Below are 14,304 nucleotides of genomic sequence, written 5' to 3'. Positions count from 1 at the left end.
GAGTTTTTCATGACCTGAATGTTAATTTTTGCTTTTTTTGACTACAGAAAAATAAGGACTTAACACTACTTGTTTAAACTTCAGTTATAATTGAAAGAAAAAAAAACGATTTTTTTTAGGTTTAAGAATTTCGATATGAGAAAAACTGGGAAAAGAAAAGAGAGTGCTGGGTCTTCGAAGGAGAAGTCTAAGAAACCTCAATCGTATATGTATAGCACTACAAGAAAATTGATGGCAACTAAAGGGAAAAGTGAAGCAGCTGGAGGGGACGTGGAAAGAGTGCTGGAGATGCGCTCGTACGCGAGCGTTCGCAGCCCAAGTGAGACTCAGCTGCCAGAGGAAGAGCCGGAGTCCCTGCCCAGCACACCTGTGAAAACCCCGGCAGCCAAGAGGGGAAGGGGCGACCTGACGCTGGAGGAGCTCCAGACCAACATCTTCAACATGATGGCACAGAGCATGGGTGAGCTGAAGGAAATGATTTGATCTAATACAGTCGCAATCGAAAGTCTTAAAAAGTCCATGGACTGTGTGTTTAAAGAGGTTGAAGACTTAAAGAGTGAAGTAAAAGTTCTTAAACAAGTAAATACCAAACAAGAAAAGCATATTAAAGAACTTGAATTGAAAGTGAACGATGTAGATAGATACCGTCGATGATGGAGTTTAAAATTATTTGGAGTTAAAGAGGAACGTGATAAGGACCTTGTTGCAACAGTGAAGGGTATCTGTAAAAGGACCCTGCCGGACCAGGAGGACGTAATATCGGCCATTGACTTTTTTCACAGGCTCGGGAGAGCGAACATGTCTGGGCAAGTGCGCCCCAGATCGATTATAATACAGTTCACCAAGAGGACGGCGAGGGACATGCTGTGGCGAGCGGCGAGGGGGAATGAGTATTTGAATGGGAACAAACTGAGGTTTGCAGAGGACCTGTCTGCCGCGGACAGGAGTACCAGGAACCAGCTGTGGCCCCAGGTTGAAGCTGCCAGAAGAGAGGGGAGGAGAGCCTACTTTGTGGGAGCGAGGGCCTTTGTGGACGGGAAGGAGATTTGCTCCCAGTGACTGCTCAGTTAATGATTATGTTTGGTTTTATTTGTTATACCAGTATATACTAGTGTTTCTTTAGTGTTAGTTTGGAATGGTGTAGTTAAGTGTTAAGGACTGTTATAGTTCTGGTTCTTTGAAAAACTCAATAGTTTAGACAGTCTTAGAGTTAGTTATTTGCTTTTGTGTATGTCTTTTTCATGAATGCCAGAGGTACTCGAAATGTTGTTAAAAGAAAAACTGTGTGCTGAGTTTTATTTTTTACAGGAAACGCATGCATGTTGAAACTAAAGTTTATAAATAATTGAGAAATATTAAAGCAAGGAAAATATGATACGTGTAAAATATACAATTTGATCACATAATTACTTAATTACCTCTGGTAGTTAAATGCTTTTTTCTGCTGCGTTTCTTTTCTCTTGTACATGACTCTGATCCTCTTTTTGTATTTGTATTTGTAAATTCTATGTTTAATAAAAAAAAAATTAAAAAAAGCATTCTCTGGTGGTGTCCTGCAGGCTTCCTGCGGGTGTGCGTTGGTGGTATAGTGGTGAGCATAGCTGCCTTCCAAGCAGTTGACCCGGGTTCGATTCCCGGCCAACGCAGTGGCGAATGTTTTCAAATGCTGTCATGAGCCTTGGATTGTGACTAGCAAAGCGAAGCCTTTTGAAAGAGCTAAAGCACTGAAAAACGGAATTGAGGGAGAATCTTACAGGGGATTCTGAGTGGTGTCTGCATACACGCAGTCCGATACGGGTGCTGAAAGCTTGAGCTACTCTCAATGTCATGCTGGCTTTCCCCGGAGTAAATCTGTTACATTGAAAGAATGCTTCTCGCAGGTTCAAAAAGGGACCCTTGTTAATTGGAGAAATCAATGATTTCGAATGAATTCTGTATGTGTTAAAAGACAGCTATACACAGAAAACATGCAGGACACTGCTCATGATGTTTCCCGAGCCGAAACACAGTGCGTTTTTTCAAGCCATCTGACAAAGCCCGCCCACTGAAAACTGCAGCAGATCGTGTAAAGACGTTCAACTTTGTAACTACTGCACGCACAGGAAGCAGAATAAATTCCTCTTTTCAAACTGTCAAAGGTTTGCTTTACGAACGCCGCAGGACATCGCACAATCTCTTTTGAACAGGGACAAACGATTTCTTATGGGGCGCAGTAAGTACTGTTACTGTCACTGCTCGATACCGACGTTGGCCTACTATACCATGTTCAGCCACTGCTAGAAATTGTACGGCTCTAGCACCGGAGCAAACAACAGGAGGGCCAATGTCGAACAGGCACACGTGTCGAACATGGAGAGCGATGAGAATGGGATTCGAACCCATGCCTGCAGAGCACAATGGATTAGCAGTCCATCACCTTAACCACTCAGCCACCTTGTCGACGAAACTGGGCTGTCCGGACATGGGTTGGCGCGCTCCAGATGATCTTTTTTTTTTTTTCCCCACGTACTCGAGGGTCATTTTCCTGTTCCACATGTGATTTCAACATTTTCCTTGGGAGATGTCAAGCCAGCAAGCCACTGCTGTGGTTCAGTGGCCAGTGTGGAGTTCAGTGGCCCTGTTGTACACAGAAAGCACATTGAGCTCCTTGGACATGAAAAGTTCCAGATAAAAGCCATTTGTCATCCTTTCTCTTGGTGTCGATGTTGCTATTGTATGTAAAGGTGGCAACTTGCTCAGCGAGCAGGCGGAGCACACACCGAATGCAGATGTGTCTGAGTGGTGTGTCCAAGTGGCTGCAAAAGGACAACACTCCTGGGGCGCCGTGGCTTAGTTGGTTAAAGCGCCTGTCTAGTAAACAGGAGATCCCCGCCTACGGCTAGACTTAATTAAAGGCAAGTATTCATTTCCTGTCTTTAACGCGACTTGTTTTTCTTAAAATGGATGCAACTTGCAAAACATGAAATACAAGCCTTGCTAATCAGCGCTAGCGGCTGGCAAAAAAAAGGAGTCAGCTATTTTTTTTTTCTTTAACCTTAACCCTGCTAACGGAGAAGAGTTAAACGACCGAGTCTATGCAGCTTAAACGGTGCGCAAGTCGGGTTCTTAGCTGAAAGGGTGGTAAATCACGCTCACCCCAGTCCTTAATCTTTTAAAGAGGATACAAAATTGAACCTTGTCGCCACATCACATACATCCTGTTAAATGATAAAAAGGTAACATCTATCCTCGCTCCAGAGTAAATCTCACGTTGAGGGCATCTTTTTTTTCACTTTACCGTGAGTCGGGCTCGGCTGCACAGAGGAGAGAGCAGAGCAATGAGGTCACAGGGACAGGGGAGTCACACGCTGGCGGTTTGAATACGCGGAAGATCACTGAGGGATCCACAGTATGTGGACCCTCCGCTCGCCATCAGTCCACACTCCGGACTCTGAATCCTGCCATCCGAGTTAAGATCTCGGCGGAACCTGAGGCGCAGTTCCTTCTTAAAACGTAATCTGGTGAGCATTTCTAGAATCGCACTTGTATATATGCAGCCTTTAATGTGTTGCTAGGTTAAAATTGATGACTTCTTGTATTTCAGTAGGCAACTGCCCTCTTGATTTTGGATTTAATTTCTTTATTACAGGGGCGCTTTTATGAAGACAGAGTCATGTTCAGGTACTTTGCTTGATGGAGGAAGCTCATTTCGGACTCTGTGATCTGCTCACCTGGAAAGGTCTGCTGTACTACTAAAAGAGAGAAGTAGGGTCTGGAAGAAGGGACAATTTTATGATGCTTTGGAAGATAGTTTTTTTTTTCTTATACTGAAAATGAAAAGTAGTTGTTTCTATATGGACTCAGTCTTTGGAATTTGTATATTTATACATTTCAGTGAACCCTCAGCCATTCCTTCTGTATTGTAATTCAATTTCTCTTTTAAAATTCCTTCCCCACTTCTAGGACCTGCAGTTGCTGAACTCCACAATGGCTTCTATTGGAAAGTCTGTGACTGAGACCATTATTTATTTAGGAGCAATGAGCAATTCTTATATAAATGCAATAAAATCATTATGCTCAAACTATGAGAGAGAATTTTAAGGATAATTTAAGAAATCAGTCTTAGCTTGTTTCTATACACAGATGGTATTATTTATTTTCAAAGGAAACCCGTGAGGATTCCCCTGGTGTGCAAGATGTGCCTGAATACTTTTGATCAGCTTCCTGCTCACTTCAAGAGGGCGTGTATGAAGCACGCCACGGCAGAAGAGATCAGGTGGCCTCTCAACAGGCGAGGGAGGACATGATGAATCACCTGAAGAACGGGGTCATCGTGGATTACCACAGAATAGAGATCAAAGGACACTTTGTGGGCTTGAAATACAAAGAAAATCATGTTCTATGGGACAAGATAAATACAAAACTTAAGCTTTTATTTTAATTAGATTTATTTATAAAGCATAAACAATCATTTATTACATTAATATATGTGAAAATAACATTTTAGTATCATACGTTTAGTATATTTAGTCCCTAATGCTGAAAGAAATGATCATAGAACATGACATCTAACCTTACCTGCTGTGTTTTTAATCCCTATTGCTCAATGCACGGTGAAAGCATTGCATACATATGTCTGACAATGAGGAATGGGCCCCTGAGACAGTCATTTGCCTGTTTCACAAATGATCGTATTTTACTAGAGATTCTGTTTGGGATTCAGATGTGCATTCGGACAGCAATCCCTTTCAAGAAATGATATGTTCTGGATGAGGTCAAAGGTGCTGGAACACTGTATTTAGGATGTGTTTGCAGAGACTGTGTGTCTCCTGCTTCAACGCAGTGAGAAATAGATGTGCTCCTGTAATTCATTGGTACATGCCCAGGGCAGTAAGCAGTCTGAGGATTTATTTCCAGACGGCATAGAGCAGTGAAGCAGTGAAGTAGTGCAACACACTGGATCATTATATTATTAGAATCTATTCTACTTAAATTATTACATTATACACAATTTGAGTTCATTTTAAAAAGTAAAAGGTAATGAAAGGAATGCATTTTCGTAAGAAAGATAATACCGATATGCATGTGATAATCTTCCTTATATCATGTAGTGCGTCATTTGGACACTTTGTGGGATTGAAATACAAAGAAAATCATGTTCTATGGTACAAGATAAATACAAAACTTAAGCTTTTATTTTAATTAGATTTGTTTATAAAGCATAAGCAATCATTTATTATATTAATATATGTGTGTAGCGGCGAGGCTTATTAATAAGGCAGAATTAAGTGTTCTGAGCCTTCCCAAATGAGGCCCCATTTCTCTGTTCATCTCTGTGGTGCAGCCACAGAGAGACTATGCATGCAGGGTGATTTAAGGTCCTAGGACAGCTCCCAAAGGGGGATGCACTTAGCTAAGCCTGGCTATCATGATCAATGGTCATCCATTGGCGCCTTTCTGTCTAGGGAGTGCCAGTTGGACATCTGGACTGCATTACTAAGTGTCAGGACTAAGTGACTCATATCTCACCTTGATCAATCAATCAGGGACTGGTAGGGCCGAGTAACCCACGTGGGACTCTGATGCCCATGGAACTTTCAGCCAATCAATGAGCTGAAGTTCCTCCAGGTAAAAACAGGCAACACAGAGAGCCTGTGAGATTCAGTAAGATTCAGAAGGGAGGATTCAGAGGATTCTGTGAACAATTCTAAAGGGAATTCAAAGGAGAATTCCAGGGCAGGGCGGCCCAGGAGCAGAAGGCTCCCAAGGGCAGGACATTCTCGCAGCGCGCCTCCTGACCATCCTGAGACTCAGCCCGGACAACCACGGAACGGCCAGTGTGTCCGAGTGCCAGAACTTTCCTTTGTTCTAAGAGTCTAGAGCGGAGGTTGCCAGAGAATAACCAGAGGATCCACCCGAGGTTAGCACCAGCAGCAGGCCTCGTGAACAGGTCGGAACTGTGGACAGCTGAATCACTATTCAGAACTAGCTCTTCATCAGAAATGAACCGGTCCTCTTCCTGACTTGCTGGGACCCACAGTCATCTTTTCTCCTGTGCACAAACTTTGCTAGTTAAAGCCCACAGTGAGCATCAGCAGCGCAGCGTCGCAAGCCGCACAGCACAGCCTGGCACGGAGCCAGAGAGCGCGGATTGGACAGCAACAGCCTGCAACTGTTTCTTTGTGCCCGCAGGAAGATCTGAATCCCCAAAGATTGGATGAGTATTCAACTTCAATGCATTGGAGCTCGAGAATTCAATTGTTATCCCAACCAGTTGATATCAATTTAATTCCTAAGAGTTATGTACTTGTTTGAGTATCTAATGTAGAAGTTATAACCAAGTTCATTAACGAAACGGTCTTAATGATATACTGAACGTATGTCCTCTTGATATGTGTAACACTTCGTAACTGACTGAATATATATCTTTTGTATTCTGATAACCCTCTCGATAAGATCTGTTAGGTTTACATGCATATTTTATGTATTAATAAATGTATCCTCGTGTATTAGTACCTGTGTGTGCGCGTTGTTTGAGTTATGTCACATGGTTGGATTCTAAAGCCATCAAAAGAATCAACTTTGTGATTTAATGCTACAATTAATAATTGTCTCAGTAAATGCCCAAACCCTACAGAACTGGTGCCTTCAGAGAGCCACTACATTTAATTTTGCTATGGCAACATTACATATTTGGCATCCCTGAGCCGGTTTTCTTACATGTGAAAATAACATTTTAGCATCATATTATTACATACAGGTCTCTAGCTTCAACACAGTGATATATATATATACTCAGTGATTTATTGGTACATGCCCAGGTCAATAATCAGAATGAGGATTTATTTTCAGACGGGCTACAGGTAGTGTTGTGAAATACTTCAACACACTGGATCGCAGATTTAGACCCCCTGCACTCTTACTCCTTAAAAACCAAAGAAATGAAGATATGTAGCAATCACATTGCAACAGGGCTGACAGTGACTTAATGCTTATACTAGTGGACTTCTGGTACCTTTAGGGTACGGTGTTCCCTGAAGGGCTCTCAAACCCCACATTTCAGATGCCTAGCTGTTTTGCTGATGTGTTGCACCTCAGAATTACTTTTAAACCTTACCTCTGGTATCTTTAATCCCTATTGCTCAACGCATGGTGAAAGTATTGCATAAATGTGTCTGAAAATGAGCAATGGGCACCTGAGAGACTCATTTGCCTGTTTCATAAATGATCATATTTGACTAGAGATTCTGTTTGGGATTCAGTTGTGCATTCTGACAGCAATCGCTTTCAAAAAACGATACATTCTGGATGAGGTCAAGGTGCAGGAACACTGTATTTAGGATGTGTTTGCACTTATTCTGTGTCTCTAGCTTCAACACAGCGATATATGTATATGCTCACTGATTTTTTGGTACATGCCCAGGGCAATAATCATTATGATGATTTATTTCCTGATGTGCTAGGGGTAGTGTTGTGAAATACTTCAACACACTGGATCGCAGGTTTAAACCGCCTGCACTCTTACTCCTTAAAAACCAACAAATGCAGATATGTAGCAATCATATTGTAGCAGACACTCATTTGCCTGTTTCACAAATGATCATATTTTACTAGAGATTCTGTTTGGGATCCGGATGTGCATTCTGACAGCAATCTCCTTATCGCGGCTTTGCCCTTCTTGCCTCTTTGGACAATATCTCCATCTTGTGGTCGTTATTGGTAATGTCTAGACAACATCTCCATCTTGTGGTCGTTGTTGGTAATGTCTTCTTATGCCCTTTTTTATTTTAATTCTCTATTAGTTGATTCTAGAATCTCTACAATGGAGATGAAAACATCAGTTTTATAGCAGACAATATGACATTATTTATAGTCCAATTAGAAACTTATTACCCTGTTTTTAACATAATAACAAATTAAAATTGATTAAAACTAAGTTTGGAACACCAGGGAACATAACAAATGATTTTTAGGAAAACCATGAGGTTCTCTGTGTCCAATGCCTGCAAGGGGAGAAAGCTAGAATCCTTTGATTTTTTCAAAATTTGAAAATAAACATCATATAACAACAGCTTTCATTCCTAGGAGTGAAAAATAACCATTTTTGAAGACATAGTAGTTTCTAAAACACTACAATAAAGTTGAAAACATCCGTTTTATATTACATTAATTTTTGTGAAATTAGTCATTTATTGCACTATTTTTAATAAAATCTCTAATTAAAAGTGATTAAAATTAAGTTTGGAACAACAAGGAACACAAAAAAAAAGATTTTAAGGAAAAAAATATTGTCTTCTGTGCCAGGTGCCTGCAAGGGGAGAAAGCTAGAATCCTACCCAGGCTCCTGGAGCTCTGTCCTAGCTAAAGGAGGGTGAATCCATCCCATTCAAAGCTCCATGAAAAAATGATATTTTTAAATTTGAAAAAAAAAAAACATTATAGAACAACATCTCTTGGTCCACAGAGTGCAAAAATCCAACTTTGAAGAAAATCCATTGACTGATCCCCGAATCCTGAAGTTTCTTCGCATGATATCGGGCTTGCAACCACTTTCTGGAAAATGATGAAAAATGCCAAAAATGAAAAAAAAGTTATCAATTCTAGAGCCTAAGAGGAAAATAAGACAAATGTATATCTCCAAATAATTTTATGTGCTTCAGAAGAGCCCAGGAAAGTTTTTTGCATACATGAAACCACGCCCGTTTGCACGTAAGCAGACATGGTTGCACACACGACTGCATGAAAGCACGCGTGCATGCAAAATCATCCTGTTAAGCATTTGAAAAGCCGCACCACGGCGCACTTGAAATAGCTCTTACATTAGTGGTCGACACAGGAATCGCCTTTTTATTTATGCTCTTACCAACGCGATGGAAAGCAAAACAAAGCAAAGCAGAGCAAAACAAAACGAACAAACGCAAAACCCTCACGTCCCGCACTTGCATATAACGCCGTTACGTGCCCAAGCGGTATTGTACGTCATCCTAGCACTGCACCCCGGGGCGTACGGTATATGGGAATGAGCACACGCCAGGAATCGTCTCGAATCACTCCCTACAGCTGTAAGGCGCCTTGAAGCGTGCACCCCCAACATTCTTCTTTGCACATCTGGGAAAAGTAAACTCTTGAGCAAACTCTAAACCAGCTCTAAGGAAACTAATCCGATTAGACGTTACTTTGACTCATCTTTTTACGCACAGTGCTGGATTGCTCAAACTCCAGCTAGGGTTAGGGTTAGCATTCCCACGCTACTTAGACACTTTGTTTACGCTCAGTGCTGGATTTTGGGAAAATAACTGGAGCCTCACATATGCAAACAACACACTTGTCTGTCGGCAGTATGTGGCAGCGTTGCATGACAACCCCTCTCACCACGGAAAGGAACCTAACAGCTTTGGTAAGAGAGGAGAATTACCTGAAGAACTGCTTTCCATGGAAGCAGGACCAAGCGATGTAGCATTTTTATAGTACCAGGAAAGGAGAAGCGGCACTTCGCCTTTGCCGCACAGGCACAAGGCGACGTGCGGCAGACGCCGTAGTCGGCAGGATTCGAACCTGAGCGGGGAGTCCCCAATGGATTTCGAGTCCATCGCCTTAATTACTCGGCCACGACTACAGCGAGCTCGCCGCCGCCGCATTCCTCCTATAATCTAACACGGAGTGCGAGGTGGCTGCGGAAACTTTTTTAAAGTCGCTCTCCGTTAAAAAAAAAATACCTTTCACAAGATACATGCCGGCAGACAGACACGCCTCAGAGGGTTTAAGCCTGGCTTCACGTTCAAATGATAAAGTCTCCCCGTCCGGATGTCAAAATGCAACTTTGGCAGACAGAAAAAACATCAACAAACCACAAATGTGGACAAGGATTTTACAAGCTGCACCACACTGCACTTTCAAAAGCATTTACATTCCTGTTAGACGCAGGAATTGCCTTTGATTTGCGCGCTTACGAACGCCATGGAAAACGAAACAAAACTAAAGCCCTCAGCTCCTGCACTTGATTATAATGCCATTACGTGTCGAAGCAGTAATTTACGTCATCCTACCACTGCAACACGGGGAATAGAGGGAAATGAGCACACGCTACGAATCGTCTCAATCACTCCCTAGAGTCCTAAGGCGCATTGAAGGGTGCACCCCCATCATTAATCGTTGTGCCTCTGTGAAAGGAAAGCTCTTGAGCAGTCTTTGAAACAGCTCGGATGAAACACTTGATTGTTTCCATGTGCATCTGGAGCCCATTTCTTATTTTCACTTCACGCCCATTAAAGCATTTCTAAAACAGGAGATTCGCGCTTGGGAATGCGCCCTGCCTTACAAATAAAACAGGTCTACGGGTCTGAAACCCACTCCACGGAAAACAGTTCTGTTGCGCTTTTGATCAAAGGGAGATTCGCTGTTCTTACTTTTTGATGACATAACACCCAAAGGGGCTTCTTTGGAGCTGGATTTCAACCAGCATCCTAAAGTTTCTTGGCGGTATCCTTTACAGTCCTCTGTTCGGTCGACAAGGGACAGAAGGGGGCAGCTTTCCTCACACATACAGTGCAATGTACTGTAGTGTTCCCGTTCATTGAATTCGCAGTTCTGCATCAGACCTCTAACTCATTTCCTTAGCTTGGATTTAAGCCACGAAGCAGGCTTCTACTGTATAAACGTCTAGAGGAATGACAAACTGTGATTCTGAGAGACTGTCAAAAATCGCTTTCTCCGTTTGCGTTGCAAATAAGTGAAAACGCGGTCTCAACCCAGAGCCAACGTTAGCCTACTATACCATGTTCAGCCACCGCTAGAAAATGTACGGCTCTAGTACCGGAGCGACGAGGATGGGATTCGAACCCACACATGCAGAGCACAATGGACTAGCAGTCCATTGCCTTAACCACTCAGCCACCTCGTCGAGGAAACTGGGCTGTCCGGACATGGGTTGGCACGCTCCGGACATGGGTTGGCACGCTCCAGATGATCTTTTTCTTTTTTTTCCCTCGTACTCGAGGGTCATTTTCCTGTTCCACATGCGATTTCAACATTTTTCTTGGGAGATGTCAAGCCAGCAAGCCACTGCTGTGGTTCAGTGGCCAGTGTGGAGTTCAGTGGCCCTGTTTATTATGCCTAATAAACAGGAGATCCTGGGTGATCCTAGATGATTGCAAGCCGTACAGCCTCCGCCATGCTTCCCAGGTGGGATGAGGTTTTGGAGTTGGTATGCAGTGTATTGTTATCTCCAAACATAATGCTGTGCACATTTACCAACAAGTTCAGCTTTTGTCACGTCTGTCCACAGAACATTGTTCCAGGAGTTGCTCTGCAACATTCACGTGGTCTTTAGCAAACTTGAAAGGGGCAGTGGGGGCAGACACTTCCCGCCCCCCAAAGAAAAGAGTGCCAATCAGACAGGCGGAGACCAAGGACTCGCAGAGCAGACAACCACAATCGCCATAACAAGAGCGATTGTGAGCGGTTTTGTTTTCTCTCTTTGACCAGCCCAGCTGTGCCCCACCCGAAAGCAGGGAAGCAGAAAAATTGCATGGAACTCATTCATGCTCCTCTCCACGGAAATCTTTAGTAAAAGGCAAAAGATTTGTATGAAATGAATAGAAATCAGAGTGCGTGGCTGCACAGCTGCAGGAGCCCAGGCCGCCTTCAAGGCCTCTGCCCTGCCGGTCGTGGTTGGCAATGCACCTGGCCTTACAAACGAGCCAGTGGGGCCCGTTCAGCTCCGGGCTCATCGCTTGCTCATCCGTGCGATAACTCGGAAAACACCCGGCCACACTGTGCCAGAAACGACACACTCTGGGAAGCCGCTTTGCAAAGCGAGGTCCCAAGATCCCCTGCGGCCGGACACTTCCCGCCCCCCAAAGAAGAGAGCGGCAATCAGATGGGCAGAGACCGAGGACTCGCAGAGCAGACAACCACAATCGCCATAACAAGAGCGATTGTGAGCGGTTTTGTTTTCTCTCTTTGACCAGCCCAGCTGCAACCACCCGAAGGCAGGGAAGCACAAAAATTGCACGGAACTCATTCATGCTCCTCTCTACGGAAATCTTTAGCAAAAGGCGAAAGATTTGTACGAAATGAAGAGAAACCAGAGCGCGTGGCTGCACAGCTGCAGGAGCCCAGGCCGCTTTCAAGGCCTCTGCCCTGCCGGTCGTGGTTGGCAATGCACCTGGCCTTACAAACGAGCCAGTGGGGCCCGTTCAGCTCCGGGCTCATCGCTTGCGGCTCTTGGCTTGCGGGCGTGCCCAATCCGTGCAATAACTCGGAAAACACCCGGCCATACTATGCCGGAAACGATGCACTCTGCTACAATATGATTGCTACATATCTGCATTTGTTGGTTTTTAAGGAGTAAGAGTGCAGGGAGTTTAAACCTGCGATCCAGTGTGTTGAAGTATTTCACAACACTACCCCTAGCACATCTGGAAATAAATCCTCATAATGATTATTGCCCTGGGCATGTACCATAAAATCAGTGAGCATATATATATATATTACTGTGTTGAAGCTAGAGACACAGAATAACTGCAAACACATCCTAAATACAGTGTTCCTGCACCTTTGACCTCATCCAGAATGTATCCGTTTTTGAAAGGGATTGCTGTCAGAATGCACAACTGAATCCCAAACAGAATCTCTAGTCAAATATGATCATTTGTGAAACAGGCAAATGAGTCTCTCAGGTGCCCATTGCTCATTTTCCGACACATTTATGCAATACTTTCACCATGCATTGAGCAATAGGGATTAAAGACACCACAGGTAAGGTTTTCGCGTTGAGCAATAGGGATTAAAGATACCAGAGGTAAGGTTTAAAAGTGATTCTGAGGTGTAACACATCAGCTAGGCATCTGAAATGCGGGGTTTGAGAGCCCTTCAGGGAACACCGTACCCTAAAGGTACCAGAAGTCCACTAGTATAAGCATTAAGTCACTGTCACCCCTGTTACAATGTGATTGCTACATATCTTCATTTCTTTGGTTTTTAAGGAGTAAGAGTGCAGGGGGTCTAAATCTGCGATCCAGTGTGTTGAAGTATTTCACAACACTACCTGTAGCCCGTCTGGAAATCAATCCTCATTCTGATTGTTGCCCTGGGCATGTACCAATAAATCACTGAGCATATATATATATAGCACTGTGTTGAAGCTAGAGACCTGTATGTATAATATGATGCTAAAATGTTATTTTCACATATATTAATGTAATAAATGATTGCTTATGCTTTATAAACAAATCTAATTAAAATAAAAGCTTACGTTTTGTATTTATCTTGTACCATAGAACATGATTTTCTTTGTATTTCAAGCCCACAAAGTGTCCAAATGACGCACTACATAATATAAGGAAGATTATCACATGCATATCGGAATTATCTTTCTTATGAAAATGCATTCCTTTCATTACCTTTTACTTTTTAAAATGAACTCAAATTGTGTATAATGTAATAATTTAAGTAGAATAGATTCTAATAATATAAAGATCCAGTGTATTGCACTGGCCTGGTCAGCCTGGCCTGGTGGATGGTGCACATAGCACTTTCAGTGCTGGAGGTGTTAATGGCGGAGGTGTTGGAGAGTGATAGCTGTGTGGGATGGGTGGGTGAGTAGCTGTCGTGGGTTGTAGCTTTTCCTTTGCAGCTTGTCCTATACCTTCCTCCTGTAGGCGTCCTTGCTCTCTCTCAACTTCTGTTTTAGCTCCCATCATGTAATGATGAACATGATTTACATGATAAAAGGAAGATTATCACATGCATATCGGTATTATCTTCCTCATGAATATGCATTCCTTTCATTACCTTTTAATTTTTAAAATGAACTCAAGTTGTGTATAATGTAATAATTTAAGTAGAATAGATTCTAATAATATAATGATCCAGTGTGTTGCACTACTTCACTGCTTCACTGCTCTATGCCGTCTGGAAATAAATCCTCAGACTACTTACTGCCCTGGGCATGTACCAATAAATTACAGGAGCACATCTATATATCACTGCGTTGAAGCAGGAGACACAATCACTGCAAACACATCCTAAATACAGTGTTCCAGCACCTTTGACCTCATCCAGAATGTATAATTTCTCTCAGGGGCCCATTCCTCATTCTCAAGACACATGTATGCAGTACGTACACTATGCATTGAGCAATAGGGATTAAAGACACCACAGGTAAGGTTAGAAGACATTCTGACTATATTCTAAAATATTGGACTCATATTCTTATGATGGCAGACATGATGCTGTGTTTAAAACCGGGGTTAATGGACATTATATGACTGTCAATTCTGTTTTGTTTTGGAGACTCTTGGCTGCCTATGTGGTACAGTGCAG

General features: G+C 42.9%; 4 non-coding genes across 4 annotated transcripts; 1 reads left to right on the top strand and 3 right to left on the bottom strand.

Moving 5' to 3' along the window:
• The first annotated feature begins 1,574 nt into the window (after positions 1–1,574).
• On the top strand, positions 1,575–1,646 carry trnag-ucc (transfer RNA glycine (anticodon UCC)). Its single transcript has one exon. It is a non-coding gene; the product is annotated as a tRNA-Gly (tRNA).
• Positions 1,647–9,513: 7,867 nt separating this feature from the next.
• Positions 9,514–9,595, bottom strand: trnas-cga (transfer RNA serine (anticodon CGA)). Its single transcript has one exon. It is a non-coding gene; the product is annotated as a tRNA-Ser (tRNA).
• Positions 9,596–11,475: 1,880 nt separating this feature from the next.
• On the bottom strand, positions 11,476–11,589 carry LOC148631445 (U5 spliceosomal RNA). The gene has a single exon (XR_015934755.1). It is a non-coding gene; the product is annotated as a U5 spliceosomal RNA (small nuclear RNA).
• Positions 11,590–11,958: 369 nt separating this feature from the next.
• On the bottom strand, positions 11,959–12,073 carry LOC148631444 (U5 spliceosomal RNA). The gene has a single exon (XR_015934758.1). It is a non-coding gene; the product is annotated as a U5 spliceosomal RNA (small nuclear RNA).
• Between the last annotated feature and the right edge of the window lie 2,231 nt (positions 12,074–14,304).

The sequence above is a fragment of the Lepisosteus platostomus genome, unplaced genomic scaffold (genome assembly GCF_059453375.1).
Source record: "Lepisosteus platostomus isolate fLepPlt1 unplaced genomic scaffold, fLepPlt1.hap1 Scaffold_77_H1, whole genome shotgun sequence".
Taxonomy (NCBI): domain Eukaryota; kingdom Metazoa; phylum Chordata; class Actinopteri; order Semionotiformes; family Lepisosteidae; genus Lepisosteus; species Lepisosteus platostomus.
Note: the sequence above shows the minus strand (reverse complement) of the source record. Positions and strands in the feature narration are given on the sequence as shown.